This window comes from Arctopsyche grandis, chromosome 11 (genome assembly GCF_051622035.1).
Source record: "Arctopsyche grandis isolate Sample6627 chromosome 11, ASM5162203v2, whole genome shotgun sequence".
NCBI classification, from domain to species: domain Eukaryota; kingdom Metazoa; phylum Arthropoda; class Insecta; order Trichoptera; family Hydropsychidae; genus Arctopsyche; species Arctopsyche grandis.
The window spans coordinates 10,369,091-10,392,385 of NC_135365.1; positions in this window are offsets into that span (position 1 = coordinate 10,369,091).

Sequence of the window (23,295 nt, forward strand, 5' to 3'; positions counted from 1 at the left end):
TCTGCACGCACGTTGAAATGACATATAAACGTCATTCGACTTTTGGCCGAAACACCACGCTATTCGAATTAACACCACGCTATTAAACATTCATTTTAACCATCATTATATAACCTACGAGTGAATTAAAAATATATAAGAGAGATAAAGAGAGCCTATAATGCAAATTTTATAAAATATAGAGTTATAAAATTTTATAAAATAAAAGTTATAGGCGATTAAACAATTTAAATCAGAAATAGCGAGAGGGTGGTAAAAAAGGGAAGAAACGATCGGAAGAGTGTGGATAAATACGGCAACTTTCTAATAGACGTCACCGAGAACGATAATGGAGTATTTTCAAACGTGTCTATTACGATTATTTTTCACAATCACAATGTCGGATTTGATTTCCATAAATATTGATGACCAAACCGAGCAAAATGACAAAGTTTGAAAACGATCGGATCGGAAACCCAAATTTTGTCAGATGAAAAAATCGAAAGCGAGCTAATAAGAGGTTACTAAAAATAGTGCGCACTAGTGTAACTGTACTTCATAAACCCAACTTGTTTCTTATTTGGTATGCATGTAGACTGCATAGGGAAGGTTCACTTTCATAGTGTTAAATAGTCGATTTTTTTATACACATATAATAATAAATGTAATATTTTACATTTTTAAGTGTATTAATTTGATTTACACAGTACGTTCAGTATGAAGTACCCACACACGCGGCACAATCATTAACTAAGCACAGTAACGAAATGTGCGCTGGTTGTAATCAAGAGAGACACAGCCGTGGATCAGAGTGGAGTCTTGCCCAAAAGTTAAGTCATTGTAATCAAATAAGACCGCAAAGTTACCCTCATTACCGGCGAGTTATTGCGTCCGCAGAACAGGTGCGCCAACACCAAACCACCCCCTTTTGAGCACAAACTCACCCCCCCCCCCCCCATTCTGAAATGCTTAATTTTCTAATAGGCGCAGCAACGGATAGGAGATGGGGGATGGAGCACGGTGGGTTTTACATTATTATAATTTCAAGATTAATCAAATGTGGGCCGGCGATGCGTTAAATTCACCCTGGCAACCCTCTCTTTCTAGCCTTCATCCAGGGTAGACCCTCATTTTGAGAGTTATGAACCCTATCCCTTTGCCGGATCCTGACTCCCTTTCTCTCCTCCCCCGTACACCTGAGCCGTTTCGCGAAAGTTCACTCGTCGTAATGTACGACCGCGACCCGCGATTGGAAGCACCCGTTATTCCGGGATCACAATCAACGCGGGTATCCTCGGCGAGATTAGCAAAGTTTCAAGGTTGATATGCCACGCCATAGCTTCGATTAAGGCCAATTTTGAACACGTCGTATATCGTGTAATTTTATCAATGATGCTCTCTTTCTCTCTCTCTCTCTCTCTCTGTATCTGATGAAAAAGTTACTGTTCAAATTTATATTTTAACTACAAATTATGTCTAAATGAACTATCCGATTGAGGTAACATTCATATGCCAGCAGTATGGCTCGTTCATGTTTAGCACCGATAGGTGCTAAGTATAAACACAACTAAAACTTAATACTGCTGGTTTAATACTTCTTCACTCTTTGATACTGCTGGTCAGACTTGGATATTTGTGACTCGAAGTCGATCGCTTCTTATCAGAGTTTGCCGATTTATCTGATTTCATTGTTGAAACGGTTCCTCCATCAAATTGGCAAAAAAATGCCTATATAATCGCCAACGCCCGCATCCAAACGTTGGTGACTACCACGTCGATTATTTGAAGATATGACAGAAACAAGTTCCCTGCCTCTCCCCATCATGCCGAGGACAGCTTCGTTTGATATCTTTTTGGTCCAAGGAATCTTCAGCATACGCCTGTAGACATTGATGTATAATACACTAGATCCGCCCTCACGTCTTATACTGGTCTCCTATTTGGCGCATGCAAAATACATGGCGCATGCACAGTTTCTCTTAGTAGGTAGGTAGGTACCGCTGCGTCGTAGGGAAAAAAAATCCAACTTCCCCGCTAGTTAAACCCCCCGTACCCCTTAGTTAGTGAGGACAAGATCTCCGACCAAAATCACACGTCAGGGCCCATCTATGTGTATTATACATCAATGCCTGTAGACCCACAGCTCAAAAGCTTCGATGCGGCTGATCATCTTTGGTCTTCAGAGTCCACGACTCACATCCGTGTAGTAATACTGTCCAGACGAAGATTGAAATGCTTGTTTGTAAGCGCCGCCTTCATTTTGATAAATGCTGTTCTAGCCATCTCGATTCGGATTCTTAGATCTTCATCTGGGTCCATCTCTTCATTCAGCCAGGTACCCAGGTATTTTAATCTTTTTACTCTTTCTATCACCTCTCCATCCAACGTCTTAAATATCTGAATTTGATTTATGTACAATATGTACTATGTCACCACTATTTGAATATGATTAATGTATAATAAAATTCATCTACAATTCATAGATTTCTCGTTAATTTGCGAGTTTTCAGTGTTTCGTAATTTAACGACTTGTAATAAAAATGCTGCATTGTTGCTAATTGGCCACGAAGGCGCATTGGGGTTTACCTGTAAGGCCTTCCTGGTATATATGTATGTAAAAAATAAATAAATATGTAAAAATTTATGTACAAGTCTAAATCCATAGATGTCTGTATGGATTAATTAATTGTTAATTTTGTGTTCCTCAGCCTCTTGAAATACAGCGATGTATGTAATAAAAATGCTATAATGCTTGTAATTAATTGTCTAGGAAGGCGCATTGGGGTCGTCCTGTTAGACCTTACTGGTATATTTCTATGTAAAATATCAAAGCGATCGGAAGAGTGAAAGTGGTTTAAAAACAGCTCACAAATTTCAGACTGTTATTAATATCACCTATGTAACTTACACAAAGCTTAAGATCGCACATTTGAAGTAGATAATTAAAAAAAATCCCTAAATCTACTACTATTTTAAATAAAAAATCATGATTTTTGGAGGTGAAATTGGGGCGTCAGGCTTAAGGATCACCCCGGTTGGCAAAACCCCCCACTGTTTCCGGGAAAAAATCCTGTGATGATATTTCTACTTTTGATGCTTCTGAAATAATATGCTGTTAGTTGCATAAGATCCCCCTTCTAGAAGCTTTTTATAAGCTTTAATCTGTTAGTACAGTGACATTCATGCCCGTCAAAAAATTGTGATTTGATTTTTAATCTCTTCTAATCTTTGGTTGGCTTTGATATCTTACTGAAATACGGGGGTTAGCTTTCATTGAAGTAAGCTAATGAATCAGACACGAAGCCAGAGAAGCTTAACCACTAACGAACTCATTAAAATTTACATCGGAATCTCGTTTTAAATCTGAGCAATGACAGCTAGCTATTCACACATGTATTTCTACCGCTTCTTCCAACTATTTAACTCAAAGTATAAATAGTTGTTCTGTTATAACAGTTACTTTGTCCACATCATCCCATATAAGCTTTCATACTTTCTTTTATAAAGGCTGCTTTTTTATAATTTATTTGTCATTTGCCATGAGTAGACTTATGCCAGAACAACGCTTGCAAATTGTGCAAATTTGTTTCGAATATTTTAGTTCTGTTTGCGAAACTTGAGATGATGGTCGACTTAGAAGCCTTCACCGCGTTATTGTCGATTTACGGCCCCAGCTGTTCGAAAGAGTGGTCGAAAACTGGACATTTAGAATTCGCTTTATTTCAACCAACCTTGGTTGAAATAAATATAAATTATGCCCAATATTATATTTAAACACTAATGGCATTATATTATTTTTCAATAAAGCCATGTATCATGGCCATTACTACGATTTTATGTATTCCTCTAAAAAAAAAACATTTTTTACATTTTCATTCACCAATGAATTATATAAAGAATATAAACAAAATAAACTTCGTGCATTGGCGCATTTTCGATGTGTTATTGTTTTTTATAATTAATGGAAAAGATTCATCATATCGTTTATTTATACAGTTAATTAGAAAGTATAATGTCGTTGGAAGGATATTTCCCCGAATATTGTCATTTTTTTTCTAGAAAAAGGCATAAAAAGGGCTAGGCGAGAATACAAATGTTGCTTTGTATGATAACATCTCACTTATTCGTTCTAATTATTCACGAGTAACATATCTACACTGTCTCCTTATACATATGACATGTCATTTAACTTTCAATTTCTTTTTTTTTACATAAAATCGAGGTATTTCATCAGGTAAGCAACGAATGTAAATATGTACATATGTACAGTATATCTGAGTCTCTAACTTGTGTACACAGAACATATATACGTACATTTCTTCGATCCATGCACTAATTCAAGTCAACTTGAAGTATTTACACCAAGATTGACCTGCATAGCTTATACATAGATCTCTACATACGTATACGGATCAAATGCTAATGTTTCTCAAAAGCGTTCACTTTGCCTGAATAACTTTCATCACTTGAACTAGTTAACCTCCTGTTTCTGAACTACACGGTACACTTACATAAATACGATATCAAACTATGCAAGTTCGATTTTCAACGTAGCAAACTCAGCGAGTCGTAGACGGTCTACGGGGTCAAATGTGGTTGTGTTCGAATCTGTTATGTGTATATAACAAGTGTAATTTGTCAGTATGGGAACCCCTTTGCCACCAGGGGATGCAACTTCCTCAGAAGTAATCAGCGATATGGAATCAGAATTAATTGCTTGACCCCCCTCCCCATCACCGCACTGCAATCAACACCGGTATACAAAGTGACGCCTTGCATCAATTTGAATGCAAAACAAGCTCTGGTTTCAAACTGGGATCAAATAAAACAACGAATGCATGGTTCCAGGTGTGAAATTACATGCATCACAGTGAATGTACAGCTTTAACACTATTTACGAAAGAAACTAATAAAAGTTGGCATAATCCTAAATACGAATTCTGAATTTTAGGAATGTTTTAGTTCCAACGGTGTCACGACAAAACGCCCACGGACCTAACGTTCAACGACATAACGCGCATGACATAATGCTCACGCGACGAAACGCTCATGGACATGATACTCACAGACAAAACGCTCATGTTACGCTGAAATGTTACAAAATTGAATACATAAGAAAGACGACATAGTTGATGGATCCAATTTTTATATTTTTCCCATTATGCCATTTTGGGTTGCCCCTAGCAACCTATGGTATTAAACGTATACATTTATAAATTGTAAATTTGAAATCATATTCAAATTTACAATTCATAAGCCAGCAGCGTAGACTAGTATTTAGCATATTATGCTTTCGAGCAGAATGGTCATGGTTCGATTCCCACTAGTAACTGTTGGACAGACCTTGGTTTGTGACTTCAGATCGGTTTTTTCCTATCAGAGTTTGCCAATTTTTCTGATTTTCATTGAAACGGTTCTTGTAAAATTGTTATCTTTTTTACAATCTCTCTTGCAAATCTCAAGTTATTCAGCGTCTTGAAGTTCGCTTATTTGTATAATAAAATGCTGCAAAAATTTCCCAATAGATGTTACTGTAGATGATATTTGTATAAATTTACATTGTATAAATGCTTCTATTGATTGTATTTTGCGAGAAATAAGACAGGATTGTCAATTTTTTGGAATGAAATCAGATAAGCTTTGAAAAAAAACGATCGAACTGGATTAAAATATCCAAACAACAAAGCTACACAGTCGAAAGCATTAAAAACTAACCACTGATCTATATGATCCACATTAGCCAGCAGTATGGCTCGGTGGTCGCGTCTATGTATAGCACTAAGAGATTATTGGGTTAATACTGCTGGTTAGACTTGGATATTTGTGACTCCAAGTCCTATCATATACATAATCGCTTGGTTAAGTAACATCTACAACTAACTAAATGCTATATGGAAGTATGTTCTTGTTGTTGATTTCATATTCATTTGATATTTTGGTCACACTCGTATGTAATGATCCGAAAAGTGGGCGACCGGAACAAAGGGGTTCCCAAAACGACACGGTACGTATTAAGTACATGGTACGTGGCAGTTACGGCGTATGTTACGCAAGTGGTGCTTTTGCAAAGTGACTCGTGCGAATGTATCTGGCAGTGTTGGTGATGCCAATTAGGTTTGCGGTGAAACTTTGACTGCAACCGGAAATGGACGTGCCACGTCCGGCGCACCTGAAAATTTACGTTCGCCAAACCCGCGAAATTTTCCGTACTGGCAGTATGCTGCGATGAAAATTTAATTCCACGTAACCGATGATGATAACCGCTGAAATTGAATTTGAATGTTTGCCACGAGAGAAGAATATTTTTCGGAAAAAATTTTCCAACTACGAGTACATATTTGTTTGCATTGTTGGAAAGGGTATATCGTTCGGGATGTGCTCTACCTGTTGTTCTGCATTGCTGTGGGATTTTACCCGTATGCTTTTTATTGCTAACATGGAATCTGTAATAATATTTAGTACTTGTATGAAATACAAGTACATTGGAGGTGATTTTTCTTACATTGACAAATTAATCATGCATTTGAAGTTTAACTTATTGAATAGAGAAGTTAGGATTAAATTACATTTTAGCATAGCTTGGTGGATGCGTTAATACTAACCACCGAAAGGTTGTCGGGTTCAATCCTTGGATTGACCTCGATTGAAAGGAAATAATTCCAAGTATGTATCTACCTGCTGCTAGCCAGACTTGGACAATTGTGACTCCAAGTCGATATTTTCCTATTAGATTTTTTCCAATTTATCGATTCTCATTGTTGAAACAGTTCAATCAAAAATCCATCCTACACACTACATCACTACTATTTTTTATTTATTTCAATCTGACATGTACACTCGCCTTTACAGATAGCTCTAAAGTGAAGAGTTTACTAATACAGATACGATATGATTAATACAATCAACACAAGAATTTACACAGTGCAAATTCATAAAAACATCATACACAGTGACATCTATGGATACATTTTTGCCGTATTTTATTATACAAATGTGGTAATTTTCAAAAGAGATTGGAAAGGAGATGCCAATTTTACAGGAAACGTTTCAATAAAAATCAGTAAAATTGGCAAACTTTCATAGGAAACGACTGACTCGGAGTCACAAACCAAGGTCTTGATAGCAGCTACATACTAGTGGCAATCGAACTGTGACCATTCTGCTCAAAAGCATACTATGCTAAGCACTAGTCTACGCTGCTGGCTTATTAACTGTACATTTGAATATGATTTCAAATTTATATTTTAAAAATATATATGCAGATGATACCGCTTACTTACTTCACAAGTAGCAAAAACCAGACACTATTCTTAAAAATCTTGAATTTGCAATTAAAACAATGACTGAACACTTTACTAAGTGGAAAATTCAAATTAATCAAACCAAAACAGGCGCCATATTCTTTAGTGTTAGAAAGCATAAGCCTAGTTCAGATCTGAAAATCCCCTCTGGAGAAAGTCTGAAATGGCAGTCAGTAATAAAATATTTAGGAGTAACGTTCGATAAAAGAATAAGATGGGCACCTCACATTGAGGGAGCGAAATGCAAGGCGATGCGGGGTATATCCTCAATATATCCTCAAAATAAAATAAAATTATATCACGCGCTCATATTACCATTATTAACCTATGCTTCACCTGTATGGAATAACGCCTCGAATACTAACCTTTCCAAGCTCCAAGTAATACAAAATAAATCCCCAAAAATAATTTATAATACACCCATATATACTAACTTGAAAAAACTGCATGCCATATATACTATTCCGTTTGTTACAGACATTATAACAAACTAACCAGTAGAATCTATGACAGAATCACTAATAACTATATAAACCATACTAACACACTTGTGAAGAGTCTCGGTGATTACAACAAAATGTCTATACCCTTCAGGTATAAACACAGATTACCTAAACACAATCTGCTTTAGGTCATCGACTTTAGTGAGTCTTTAATTAATATTATGTATTAGATGTATTATGAGCATTTATAAGGATTGTAAATAGGTTTTTGAGCTCTTTTTCCTATTATGCTGTAGATTAACATTATAATAATATAATACTATGATTACTAATAAAATAAAATTAAATTGTAAAATAGAAAATGATCAGTAAATCAGTAGCTATTAAAATAGATATAAGATGTATTGTGAACATAATAACCATCGAGCTGCGCTGTGTGTTTGTTCATGTGTTATGAACAAACAATTATGAAAATAATGGTGAGGGCAGGCTACCAGACAATTAGGCTAAAATAATTTCTAATAACCTACGCTCACCGAAGTGGATAATATCATTTACAGGCACGGTAACACCAATTTTATTAATTAATGGATAGCTCTTGGAATAGAACTCATCCGATAAAGACCTGTGCGGGCTGGAGGTACAGCCCTTCAAACGATGATGTCAACCACGCACATTGTTATAAGAAAGGTCTTCACATTTTCCAAAAAATAAATCAAAATCTGGATATATTTCAGTGATATATATGTATATGTATGTATTCCTTAATGTACGTTTATGTATTCCTATAACTTGACTTGACTGTATTACAATTTCAGGCATTGAATAGGCATATCACGAATCTGTTGTATTCTATTGTAGTTTTATAGGATGAATCTTTTAGGATAGTTTTTATATAGTACATACATACATACAGTGTGTGATTCTAATTTCGTACTGATCCCCATGTGTATATTATATACCTACCTATATAAAATAGAATGTACAAATTCGGTCGGAAATTCCTCGGAATAAGCACGTGAAGTCTACTGCATGTCTTTGTCAATTATTTGGTACGAAGACACGTTACTTTGGAAGTGTAATCTAATATGTATTCCGAATCGAATCTGTAATGGATTCGCTCTATTGTTAGCACTCGTCGATGTTGGCGACAGCAAAAGTAATTCGTGCCCACGTCATCCGGTGTAAACGTCTCGTTAAATAATGCAGGCACAAAGAGATGGCACCCAATATAAACAATGACGTAATTAGCGCCCCCACAGGTTAGAATTACGGAGGGGAAAAGGGTGCGTTCAGGTTCCAGAGGGGACTTGGGAAGAGTCAACAAGGACACGTTGAAAAGGTTTGAATTGTTTTATTTTTTAATTGAATCCCTTCTTTAAAGCTTGTTTACAGCCATTGCCCATAGTACTAAATCTTAGTACTTCAGCACCAAAGAAGTGCCTCATTGAAATAATACATTTTACAATATAATATTAGACTTTTTGATCATACTCATTAAAAAGACTAATTGAGAATTTATACATATACCATTTGAGTCTTTGCATATTACATGTATATTTGTCGATCAGGTCAATCAAACATTGGCGTTAGACCCGAATCGTGATGGTGAAATTCTATTCAAAGGTATATTTACATGTGCTCGGATTTCTATTTGAAAACTCTTGATTATTAAAAATGTCTTAAAATTACAATATATATTTAAATATATACATTTAAGTCAAACTACTCTACGCAGTACAAAATAATTAGTAAAAGCATAACTTTTAGCTCAATATTCATATGTATGTAAACTCTGAACCAAATGCTTATGTATATTCTGATAAATTTATACGTATCAACTTTAAAAAGTCTTTAGTTAAGAATAATATATATATGTAAGTATAAAATGTATTACGAACATTCAAAAGCACTGTCAATATGCTTTTGAGCTTTTTTCTATTATGATGTACAGTTCTAGTTACAGTTCAAGTGTACATTTCATTCGTTCATAAACTTAGTTATATACTATGTAGTTCATTCATACACGAACCAATGTGTATACAAAAGAAAAATTGACAAACGAACTACATAGTTTATTCGTGTACAAACTATTTGGCATAAGTTTAAGTTTTCTCAATCGTTTGTTCCATCCTCTATGTACTACATATTTATGATTACCCTGGGTTGCAATATTTAATAAAAAATGAACGAAAACGGGAATAATAGCAACAATATAATGTGGTTTTCATATGATTTTCCTTTTAAATACTTGGCCTCTCTGATATCTAAAAGGCTTTGCCAGCTCAAAAGTTTTGAGAGCTAAAATTTTCCTGCGACACCTGGTGAGTCTATTTGAAGATGGCCTTTGACTATTAGCATTTAAACTAAAACCAATAATTCGTGTATGAAAAGACTAGTATGTTCATGAATGAACCAGAGTAAATATTTTTACTGTAATGTTTTATGTAATATGTATTTTTACTGTATATTTGTATAAATTCGTTCTCGACGATTCAAAATCTTGAACGAACTGGAGTGAAGACTTGGACAGTAACATTTACACTAGCATTAAAATAAAATAATAATATAAATACCGACAAGAAAAATAATGTATAAAATCTATACTAATCACTAGATCAGTAGCTATTAGAATATACTAAGGATATATTGTAAACATAATTTAAGAACCATAAAAATCATTTAAAAATTAAAATCGAATGCGTATCAAAAACAGATTCTGTGGTAAGTTATGTTAAATTTTTGTGTATAAATACATGATTATTTTGTCATAGCTTATTTTTTCTACTACCTATTCGAACTATATGTCGGTGTACATATGTGTGTACAAAGGTTGTTTATTTGTTTATACAAATATACAGTTTCAAAGTAAGAGCCACCAAATATGGTATAAATACTAGATTTTTGGAGAGGGTTGTATAGTTATTATTTTTAGTATTTGATTGATTTTATGCATAAAATGTGTCAAAAAAATCCATGTCAATTTCATAGACGCTGAATTAGATCATTACTATTCAAATATTCAAAATAATAAAAAAAAATCCATCGGCGTGCGGCTTCACGCATTTAAAAACATAATAACACTGCACTGCTTTGGATGCCCGACGATGGGTGAAGACCTTTATACAGAGAGAAATAAATTGCATATTCAAATTAATCTCGACCGTGGGGGATGATACGGTGTCTCCTAGCGATATATCCCGCGTATGCACTTTCCCCCAGCCTAACTACCCATTGGAAAAGGGGAAGCTCTGCGTAATGATTGTGTAACGGTTCTAATATGAATAAAGATGTCTCTCGACATGACACTAAGCCGCTTTTCCCCGATCGAATCGACGGCTCGCTTACCCGACAAATTGCTAAATCTAAGTCTGAATTACTCATCCCAACATGGACAACGAGTGTAAAATATAATACTTCACAAGTACTAAAGACCCGTATATATGTAATATGAATACACAAGGCAGGCTAAAAGTTACTCGAGGTTTTGCTCGTGCTTAATACTCGGAAAAAAAGAATAGTATTTATTATAGGTATAATTATTGTTCTAAAATTCATGTTCAATGTTATATTTTCTGCTTAAGGTTTTGAGTTTAAATCAGTCAAACATTTGGTCACAAAACCTCATATATTATTACTTTGTACAGATTAAGTAAAAACCCGAAGTTCCACTTCAATTTATTTAACTAGAAAACGTAAGAAAACATGAGTAGATATTGAACAAGTTATTGAAATCCATTTTGAGCTAACACACAATAAACCATTAGGTAGAGATTCAACCATTAAATCACTAAACCTTTCAGTGATGTCTTGATTTGTTAATTTTTTTTCAATTGAAAAAAACCCTATGATTCTTTGGTTTAGTTTTTCATATCGTTTCAAAGAATATTTCGTTGTAAACATATTTAGCAAACATAAAAAAGTATGCGCAGATAGTCTGGCTAAGCATTGAATTTAGTACAATACATATATATACATATAATACAAACATACAAGTTGTTATTTTATGCGGTTTTTCAATAACATTGATACTAAGTTCTCGAGGAAAATTTATTTTGCGGTTTTTAATCAAGCGAATATTATCTCAATTATTACTAACTTTTTTAAAATTTGTTTAATACTGAAGTATTTCTTTTGAGTGCAAAATATGCATGGAAAATTTATGTAGTTTGTCGAATTTGATCATCGATCCTATTTTATTTTATTACAAGGTTTATATTAGGTTTACTTCGCAAATCGGTCAGACAATATTTCCTATATTCTTCAGATAGTTTTAAAATTTTTCAATATTTCGAGGTTTGGCTGCCAATACAGATTTGAATTGCTTCCGCTATTTCGATCGTGAAATATAATCCTAATAAACATGTTTAAGAATCGAAAAATTTTTGGAGACGATGACTGCTAACCATTTGCCACTTGCCTGTAACCTTATATATTTGAATTTCCACCACCCCCTCCCATTCGTTTTGTTAGAATTTAATTGTTTAAACGCCTATATCTTATTGAATTATAGACTCTTATAATCTCTCATATATTTTTTAACTTCACTAATAGATCACGTATATATATAATAAATGATAAAATGTTTATATTATAATGCTGTTAAACATGTATGCTTCGGCCAAATGCAGTCTGTCAATTTTAAAGTCTCTACTCCGACTGGTCTATCTTTGTTTTCAACTGTCTGATTTCGACATTCTGGTTTGATTTCCGTTGGACAAGGTACTAATTCAGATCGTGAAATAGATCTGATATTTCGCATACTTACATATACACATTTGCCTGAAATTTCCTTTGATCAGCCAAATTCCTTTTAACAGTCATCGGTGAACACATAACCTCAAATTTGTAAATCGTTTCCACAGTTTTTGAGTGCTTTGATCTGTTTTACTTTCTCCAGCATATTAACATGTTACATTGGCCCAGAAATTAGTTTTAGTATTAAAGTATTTTAATGTTGAATTAAAAAACTGACGTGAAAAAAAGTTTGGCCGTTACACGTACGTATGTACATATTATATGTATATCAGAATTATAATATAAAAATTTTAACATTCATTATATAACCTATTAGTGAAGTAAAAATATATGTACATATGTGTGATAATGAGAGCCTGAAATGCAAATTTTATAATATATAGTTATAGGCGTTTAAAAAATTAAAATTTGACAAGACGAGTGGGTGGTGAAAAGTCACACATATGTATGTATAAGCCCACTAGCTATCAAACGTCACCGTCTCCAAAAATTACGCAAATTTGAAAGTATTTATTACGATTATTTTTCACCACCGAACTATCAGAATCGATTTAAATTTCCATCGTTGACCAAACCGCGCTAAATGGAAAATTTTAAAAACGATCGAAAGACTATAGGAATACATATATACTAAACAAGGTTTTATATTTTTTTATACAAAACTAATAAATTAAATTAATTTCAAATTTGCGTTATCAGCGAGAAGATGTTTTTTTAAATATCGGATTGGTGGCTACATATGTATACGGCTAGTTTGAATATCTAATTAATATCTAGATTCAACACGACCGGGGATTGTCAGTCGTGGTTGTGAGCGATTAATCACTGGATTTGAAACGTCTATCGGGCCAATAATAATGCGCTCCGATCGCGAAAGGTGCACGCAGTAGATTCGCATTGTGATTTAGTGCAACAAAAGCGGGCTATATCGCGATAATCCTCCTATGGTGATGCGGCGCACGCGCGCCACATTATCTGCACACCCATCCTTGATTTACCGCTGTCAATTTGGTGCTCCGGAATAACTTAATTTATCATTTTTATGTGTTCGAGCTTGTGTGCGAGAACGAAAAAATATACATTACTAATGTAGCATGTGCCGCCTTTGGGGATATATCATTTTGTTCGGCGAAGCTGCGACGTGTGTGTTATTATTATTTTTTTATAACGCAAATGTGAGTTTTGAATGTGTCTTTGTGCTGAAGGCGCCTGTTTGATGACAGCGAACGGTGGGACAATTTGATGAAAGTCGTCCGAAAATATGATCAAATATTTAAAGGACTGAGAAAAGTCAGTACATTTGTATAGAAAAAACTATAACTAGATACGTACATACATATGCATGTATATAAATATCAGAAATACTGCTTGTCTAGTGTTGAAATTGGAAAAAAATTAATGTTTTATAGTGTTGCGTAGGGGTGGGTTCAGGATCCAAATGAAAAGCTAAAGTCGGTTCACAGCATTTATTCATTATTGATTCTGGAGGTCCACACGGAACCACCGTTCACTCTAGAATAATCTGATCTGCTATTTGTACCTCTTTATATAGGACAAGTTGCACAGAACGGCTTCCCCGATCCGTTAGTGAGTCTATTGTCTACCCTGGCAAGTCTATTGTAACGCAATAACCTGCCCAGGCCTGTAAGGGCTCCAGTGTCTCCTTTGTTCGGGCAAACCCATTAGCCTAATCCGTGGTTTTTATTGTTCGCCTAGGAATTCACAGATGGTGAATACTGTCTCTCGTGTTCCGAAAACTCGGTGGTTGCATTAATTCTAACCACCATAACATTCCCGGGTTCAAGCCCTAGGTTGATCTCGATTGAAAAGAATTTATCCAGAGTATTTCTGCAGTACTGCTAGTCATATTTGAATATTTGTGACTTTAAGTTGATCGCTTCCTACCAGAGTTTGCCAATTTATCTGATTTCATTGTTGTAACGGGTCCTCATAAAATTGGCAAAACCATTTTACTATTTGTCACTGTTATTTGAATATGATTTTAAATTTATATGTGTATGTACGAGTTTAATACTGTAATCCAGACGAATGTAACGTGGATAATTCTTAGTTTGTGCGGAATATTATTTGTAGGAAAATGCTATATGCTACTCACTCTGTAAAATGTATGTATTTTTCGCAAAAATTTTCCGCATGTCGAATTTGACCATAGATAATATGATACTGTATAATTATAATTGTTTATCAATGTTCAAAGGTCAGAAGGCGCATTTAGGTTACCTGTTAGACCTTCCTAGTATATACATATATACTATATATACATATGCTTAAAATAAAATGTATGTATTTCAACATGAAAATATTAGGCTATGACGTTTATTCGATGTTTTTTAGAAATCCGGATCTCATTGTATTGTAAAATTTTAGAATGGAAACCCAACCATGTAGATATTGAATTTGCTAGGTTACATCTATGCATATCACCATTCAAATACTACCAGTAAATGCATCCATTGTAACATACGATACAACGCAATCGGAGCATCTCCATTACGACCAGTTAGTTTGCAAGGAGTCGTCCCGATCGGCCAACCCGTTAGATACCGAAATGCTCTCTGGAGATTATCGATTTGGGTTAAATACCGCTCAAAACTGTAGGTTCAACCCGACATTGAACACAGACAGGCATTGTCCGACGCGAATTCGAGGCTTATCTAATCCTGATAGTGGGGTGGTAGCTGGTGGGTTGGCCGAGATAACAATGCACAACTAAGATATGCAAGCAGATGTGAATTGAAGCGGTCCGATTCGATCAAAGTTTCGAGATGAAGTTGTCGAGTTGATCGAACTTAGTTCGGTGTTTTGGTGTACCCATTGGACTCGCACGAATTAATTAAATCGCGAGGGCGCGATCGTGCCCTTCTGTACACGGACGGGGCAGGGGATGGATTGAAAGGTACCCCATCTAAAAACCTGGGGGTGGGATGCCTTCATTAGAATAAGAATCGCAATAAAATCCTTTGGGTTGCACCCCCGCCTCCCCCCACGACCAAGAATGTACGATTGTCATGCAGATCCGGTGGAAGTACCTACATAGATGACTATGTATAATCCCTTTGATGTAAGAAAGAGGGAAAGCATACAAATTGAATCCAAAAATAGTGATTAGTCAAGCCTATTGTAGTAGTTGAGCGCGTTGCTAATGGCTGTTTAATTATTTATTAAAAACTGGCGTGATGAATTTCTATTGTTCTCGAAGGAATTTGTTAAAGCAATCTGAGTTAAGTACTTGTATGATGGGAGGCAGGAGCAGACTGAGTAGACTCAAAAACTAGAATTTTCTATCACCAACGAAATTGTTCTTTTTTACATACCTCCTTTACGTTTTTTTTATATTATAAGCTACTAGTGCTATGCCCGTTGATATTTCAATGGCACTTAACTGTTTATGGTAAATTTTGACGATAAATTCGTCACCACTGCTGGGTTTTGACAGGGCCCTCGTTACAGGGATATAGTTTTACTAAGTGATAGCAAGTCCCAGTTTTGGGACACAATGTACCTATATAGTGCGTTTTCTGTTTCAGTTCCATGACATATTCAATTGGAAATATTTAAAATGCATATAAAATTCGTCGTTAAGCTTAGCACTTGTCACACTGTGATGGATAGTGAATGACAAGGACTTTTATTTAATTTTATTTCTCCAAGTGAACTGAATCCACGGTCTTTATATTTTATGAATTCCTCATCAAAACCAATATAATTCGATTCATGTCATTACGAAATAAAAACATAGATCAATATCAACAGAAATAATTATTTTCGTGGGAAGCCCTTTGTTCGTTTGCCTCGCAGATGCGAGAGAAAGAGAGAGAGAGGGAATTCAGTACGCGCCGCACTTAACGGTTAGTTTGAGAATGATATTCGCCTTGGAATGAATACACTAAAAAATGATTAAAGCTAATTACAATAACTAGGCTTGCAGATTAAAACACACATTTTTACCTGGACGATTGGTGTCCACCACAGTAGCTAGTGGGTTTTTTTTTAACTAAGTGAGGCAAGTGTTAATGTATGTAGTTGGCTAATTAGGTTTTAAAGTTAATCGAATGGTCAAATACTCGTTATATCTTTTATTAATGAATTGAAGAATAAAAACAAAAGGTTCATGTTTAAATTATGTTATTTTTCAACGTTAAAAACCAAGTGGTTTAATATTTATGCGTAAGTTAACAGTTGTCCCTCTTATATTATATTAATAACATACAAACATATTTGAAATTTATTTTTGCAAACTAATATGATACAATTTATGCTAAACAAAAACATTTGACTTGTTTCATTCATATTTAAATTAAAGTTTGAAATGTATTCTCATATCCATCATCAAAAGTTTTGAAATTAGTTTTGAAGCTTTAAAGTCAAATCACACGAAAGGTTTGTCAACAAAAAAAAAATTCAATTTGAGACTAAAATATTCAAATTCTATATACTATGTAAATAAATGAATTCAAATAGAGTAATATTTTCTGAATCGTAAAAAAAATCTAATTTAAATTTTATGAATGAAATAAACTGTTAAAATATATAATACTAGTCAAATTGTCAAGCACTTGTATTATAAATCAAAATAATTACAAACATAATATATGTACAAATGTATATTAATTTCATTGATATTTTCGATGGGAATAATAATGTATTATTATTGAAGTTTGTACTGGACGATATTTTACATCATATTTGAAGCCCTTCTTTGAAGCTGAACCTTTTCCACATTCACTGAAGTTACCTTGTATAAAATCATTTCATCCGAATAATATTACATATGTACCAGTGTTTTCACGAAACTATATGTACAAAGCACTGATATTTTCGCCATATAATAATTTTATTTATTTCCAACGTAATATGTTTGACGTCTGCGGAGACGTGTCTAAGCCGTATTTTTTTCGATCGAATTGGCAGATGATGTAATATGAAATGAGAGGGAGCTGCGTCCCTCACCGGATTCGAATCGGTCTCCATGGGGATGTCGCGAGGAGGGTCCTCCCACTACAAAACCACCTCTTTGTACGGAATCGTGGGGAGAGACAGGGGAAACACAGGGGGAGGGCTCGTGTGGTGGCAAACTTTTACCGCGGGGTAGAAAGAAGGTGGGCGATCGGAAAACGAAATGTCAGAAATTATTATCAGCTCGCAAGTGTGCACTGGGCATCATCGCGATAAATCATCAGGTCTGCGCGACAGCGTAATTGCTCTCATTACGTCGAAACTTGGTCTGTCTGCCTGTCCTCCATCTTTCTGGCCCCCCTCCTTGGAGACCGGAAACCCCTCCCCTAGTGATGTTCTTGTATTTAATTGACCCGCCACATCGATCATGTTTGTGCAATTGGAAAAAGTTGCCTGTCAACACTATCTGCTGCGACTTTGTCGATTTTTAAGCATGGGGGAAACACTTTAGATGGGGTGCTTCGTAACGAGTTTGATTGCTTATCTATTTTGTGTGAATATATGAAAACGGTGAGGTTTGAGTTTGAAAATTCAACGACACATTTGTTTCGTATAATTCATTTGGAATAGAAATGCTTAGAATGACTCAAAAATTATATACAGCCGTGGACAAATGTATTAGGCCACAGAAAATACTCGGGTATTTGAAACAGCTACTACCTGCATTCCATCTTATTAGGAATTGCTCTATTAACCCTATCTTCTCTTCCTTAGGTCTCTTATTATTAAAAAAAAAATACAAAATCGACTTTCTTTTTACGCAAATCAATGTTTCTAGATTTAAACCCCAATTTGCCTTCCTGGCCATTTATAAATATTAAGAACCATCTTTGGATACATTTTTGATAGATTTACATTTTTAAAACTTTTTTTTTAAAAATTACTGAATTTCGAGATGCTGAAAAGCTCAAAATTTTACGATATATCTATGGACAAATTCGCAGCATTGTATAAATCAGAGAATCGAGTTGCTGTAATATTGAATTTTCCGAGAAAAATGACAGGGCTTCCAATTTGTTGGAACCGTTTCAATGTAATCAGATAAATTGGAAAACTCTGATAGGATAAGATCGAGCTTGGAATCACATATCTAAGATCTGGCCAGTACCATAGCTAGGGATTGAACCCGTGACCACACAATTGAAGCATTACACACTAACCATTAATCTATGCTGCTGATTATGTGGTTACTCGTGTTGTTTTTATCGTTTCCGATTCTGATTTTTTCTTGTTTAATTTTTTTTACAGGGTTCAGTACAGGGTCCAGATGATTTTAATATATTTTTATGGATCGGGATTGATAAAAATTTCCAAACAACTTAAATCATCGTGATCTACAGTGAGGTAGGTTCTATAAAAAAACGATCAAAAATGGGAAGAAAAAGGAAAAGAACATCGTGTAAAGATCTCTTTGTAACGATGTCTTTTTAAATTCTAAAAATGAACCTTCCGAGATAGCTTAAAAAGTGAAAAGGGAATGAAGTATAAAATTTACTTCGTGAAATATAATAAGACTTAATCACAATTGTCTGTCAGATCGACGTGATGACAGCTAGTTAGACACTGACGATTTAATACGTTAGTTTTAACACTTGCCACACTGTGATGGATAGCGAGTGACCAGGACTTATATTTATTTCTCCAAATGTACTAAATTCAGGGTTTTCATATTTTATGTATTCCTCATTAAAACCTCTATGATTCGAATTGTGTTATTACCAAATAAAAACATTGATCAATATCAACAGAAATAATTATTTTAGCGGGAAGCCCCTTGTACACGTGCCTCACATATGCGAGGAGGAGGAGTACACGCAAGTGTTAATAACATGTTAAACAGATAAAATTTGTATTATTTGTCGAGATAATATAAAAGCAGCACCTTTTACTATGTATTCAATAAACCTCAAGAAATCTTAGATTTTTAAATAAAATTTTCATTGAAATGAAAACGCCGATATTTAATTTTTTTGCATGTGAAGTGAAGGGTTTTTGAGTTGCGACATAATTTTCAATAATTAATAAAAACATTATATCTATCATATGTACGTATAATAAACGTGCACTTAATAGGAATTTCATACTGAATATGGTGAATCCACTTCCGCAAATTAATGAATTTATATGCATAATTAGTCTGAAGTGTATGATGCATATTATACTATGCGGTTTCCGTACATAACTTTGCTAGGAAACATATTCATATGTATGTATCATGTATCAATATCAAATAAAGATTGATAATATCATATACATACATATATCTATATAACAATTATATTTAATTCCCATAAAAATCGTTATAAAATTGCAATGAAATACTAGACACTCCTCTCCGAATGACTCACGACGGCAGTTATCGAATGAATTTATGAAATATCGACTGGAAGGGGGCTGAGGGGTTGTTATGTGACGTGTGGGTAGGGTTGGGGTGGTTATGGCGGTTTTAATGGTCACAATAAACCGCTTTAAATGAATTTCTTGCTCATTTCATGCGGTTATAACGAGCTGATCCGACAGCTACGACGCGCCGACCCATTACCGAACTGTTTGTTCCATTACCGCGTGAATAATTACGTTTCCTATTATATGGCTGGTAAACAACGGCATTATCGATATTGTATAATTCGGACAAAATTACGAAACTTACCGCTGATATATTGTCGGTAATGCGAAGCGATCAAGCGTATATATGTATGTCGTCACTACGAATGCGAGGTGATTTGTTTTTTTGATATGCTTGAATTGAGTCCAGGCTAAATTTATCTATGTATATGTACATAGTTGAATGAAAGCTTTCAAAGGAAAATTTCAATGATTAAAATATACCAGTCGGATGACAAAAGGTTAGAGGATCATTCGTTAAAATTAGACAAGGAAAAGATCTCTTGGATGAAACTGATTTAAAAAAAAAGTTAAATAAAATAGATATAATCATGTTCAATACTATCAAATCCTTTTTATATAATTCATCAAATATTCTCTATGTATTTCCTGTAAATCTAACATCGTATGGGTTTTCCTTATTTTATTTTGGATCTTTTTATTAGTTTCACTTGGCTTTTGAGCTTGGAAATTTGTGAGCTGATTTTGAACCACTTTCACTCTTCCGATCGCTTTGGTATTTTACCGACATACGAAGGTTGGCTCCCATTAAGTAAACACATGTCTACGACATGAAGCTAGAGAAATTCAATCGTTAGCAAAACCATTGAAATTATATTGGAATTATTTATGTAAGATGGGTGTCATGACAGCTAGCCATACAAACGCATATTTCTATCGTTCTAGATTAAGCAGTTGAACGCTTGTAATAATTAATTTCTCAAATATCAATAGATTATTATCTATTAGATTAAACGTCTACGTACCCCTTGCAAATCTGTCGCAAAGTTTGAGAATCAATGAATCAGTCAATCTGTTATGTCATCAGTTGATGACAGATGCGCATTATCGATATAAATACTACTTTTTACACATTAACGTAAAATTTATATTCCAAGCTTTTACACTTTTCCATATACATACATACATTTTTGATTTAATGATATTAAAAATTATGTAAAAAAATATTTTTTTATTATACATAACCATATTACGACGTATTTCCAAGTAAAATTAAAAGTTATTATATGTAATTTATTTCGCTTTTAGTAAAAAGCATTAGTCAAAAGCTTTATGAATAATAAATAATACATGTTTAGATTATTAATGTGATATCATTTAATAGGTATAATAAGAGGGATAATATGTGAAGAAATATTGAATTAAATCCAGTTTATATTTAAATGACATGCTTGATACACAATGTAGTGCACTGGTTAAGCAATTGCATACCAGTAAGAGGTCAAGTCCTCTGGTATACCTTGTGGTTATTTAAACACAGATCGACCGTCACCTGCTAAGATTTTGCAATTTTTATATTTTAATTATTGTGACGGATCCAATAAATTGATATCCTTCCCCTCAGTTTCTCGCAAATTTAAGTTATTAGCATTTCGAAATTTTTGAATCTTAATAAATGCTACCTACACAATGTTTTTCTCGCAAATTTGCTGTATATTGACATTTTTTTGACTGTCCATAGATGTCTCTATTGTATTATAAATATACATATATACTGTTATGATTGAAAAATTGTTAGAACTTATTTATAAAAATAATCTAATAATCCTGTGATGGCACATACATATGTTGTATATATGTATGTATGTATGTGTTAAAAATAAAATAAAATAAACCATTTAAAACAATTCCACATAATTTGTTTGATTTTGAAAATTTACAAAAAGTTAAAACGTATTTTGAATGTATCTCAAATGCAACAAAAAGCTTTAAAAATGATCAAATTAGTATTATAAACATAAAATAGTAGGAAAAATATTATAATCTTAGGTGCAAACACTCATTTTTTACAATCATAAAAAATTCAAAGCATTGAATGTACCAACGCTGAATACGAAATGCTATTTCATTTTAGAAAGACGTTAGAAAGTCAAAAGCGACATCGTTGAATTTAATACGCGTAAAATTCGCAATACGAGGCCACATTCAGAGCGTGCATTTTCACCGCGATATTATAATATAATGATAGACCACATTTTACATACAAAGTGTGTACTATCGAGATCGTGATACAAATTTTGAGCGGAGTACTTGTATAAAGTTAGTCAGAATTGCAGGTATTATATTATGCGAATTTGTACGTAAGCTTCGTTCATTGATCGCTCCACTCGGAATGCGAATTTTCCGCGAGATTTTTCCGTCCGAAGGGTTTTTTCTCGGCGCGCAAAAAGGGATATTTTCCTGAAAAATTTATTCTATTGAAAATATTCATCTTCAGCGTTCTCCGCTGACTGATTTCATTTCCGCCGCCGCGGACTCTTTTTTCCGGCTACGTGAATAGACGATGCCATGGATACACGAACATATATGTATACATATTATAACCCACACAAGTAGATATAAACATAAAAAAAATCCGTACATTCATAACGAAAATATAAAAAAAAGGCTTCTTGGGAAGAGTGTCCTTGCATTCGTTCAGTCCATACACGTGTGCTTCGCCATGCGAAACAAATCGCTTTCAGTGTGATTATTACGCGAAATCCTGAAAAACCTGTGAAATTTTCGATTCGAAAAATCGCATTATACCCGACAGACTGATTTAAGAAACAATACGACTCGTCGCACTTTGTTGCATTGTTTTATTTTTATATTATCATTACACATTAATAACTACATATAATCAGGTCCAGACCAAAGGGTATATGGCACCCCTAGGAAATATGGTTTTCAACGCTTCCCACCCCCCTTATTTTTTTAAAACAATAATTTTTTTAAAGTAACATGTTGTAGAAAAATATATTAAAAAAACATAAATATTAAATTTACAAATCTTATTCAAATAGGCACGTTTTATTTTATTTTATTTTATTTTATTTTATTTTAAAAAATCAATACCACAGAGACTTGACAGGTTGCCCCAAAGCGTCAATGTGATTTTAATACAAATAATAAAAATCATAAAAATTACAAAAAAAACATCATAAAAAAAAATAATAAAAATCATAAATAAAAAAAAAAAAACATAAGAAAATAATAAAAATCATAAATAAAAAAAAACATCATAAAAAAATAATAAAAATCAAGTAAAAAATATGTACACAAAATAAAAACAAAGAAATAAGATTGAAAAATTTATATCGTGCTATTTAGGATGTGTTCCACCAACTCAACATAACTGGCATCGAATAGGTCCAAGTATTGTGCCAGTAAGTTAAGGAGTCGAACAGCTCTCGAGAGGGGGGAGTTCATGAGCACGTTTGATTTAGCCC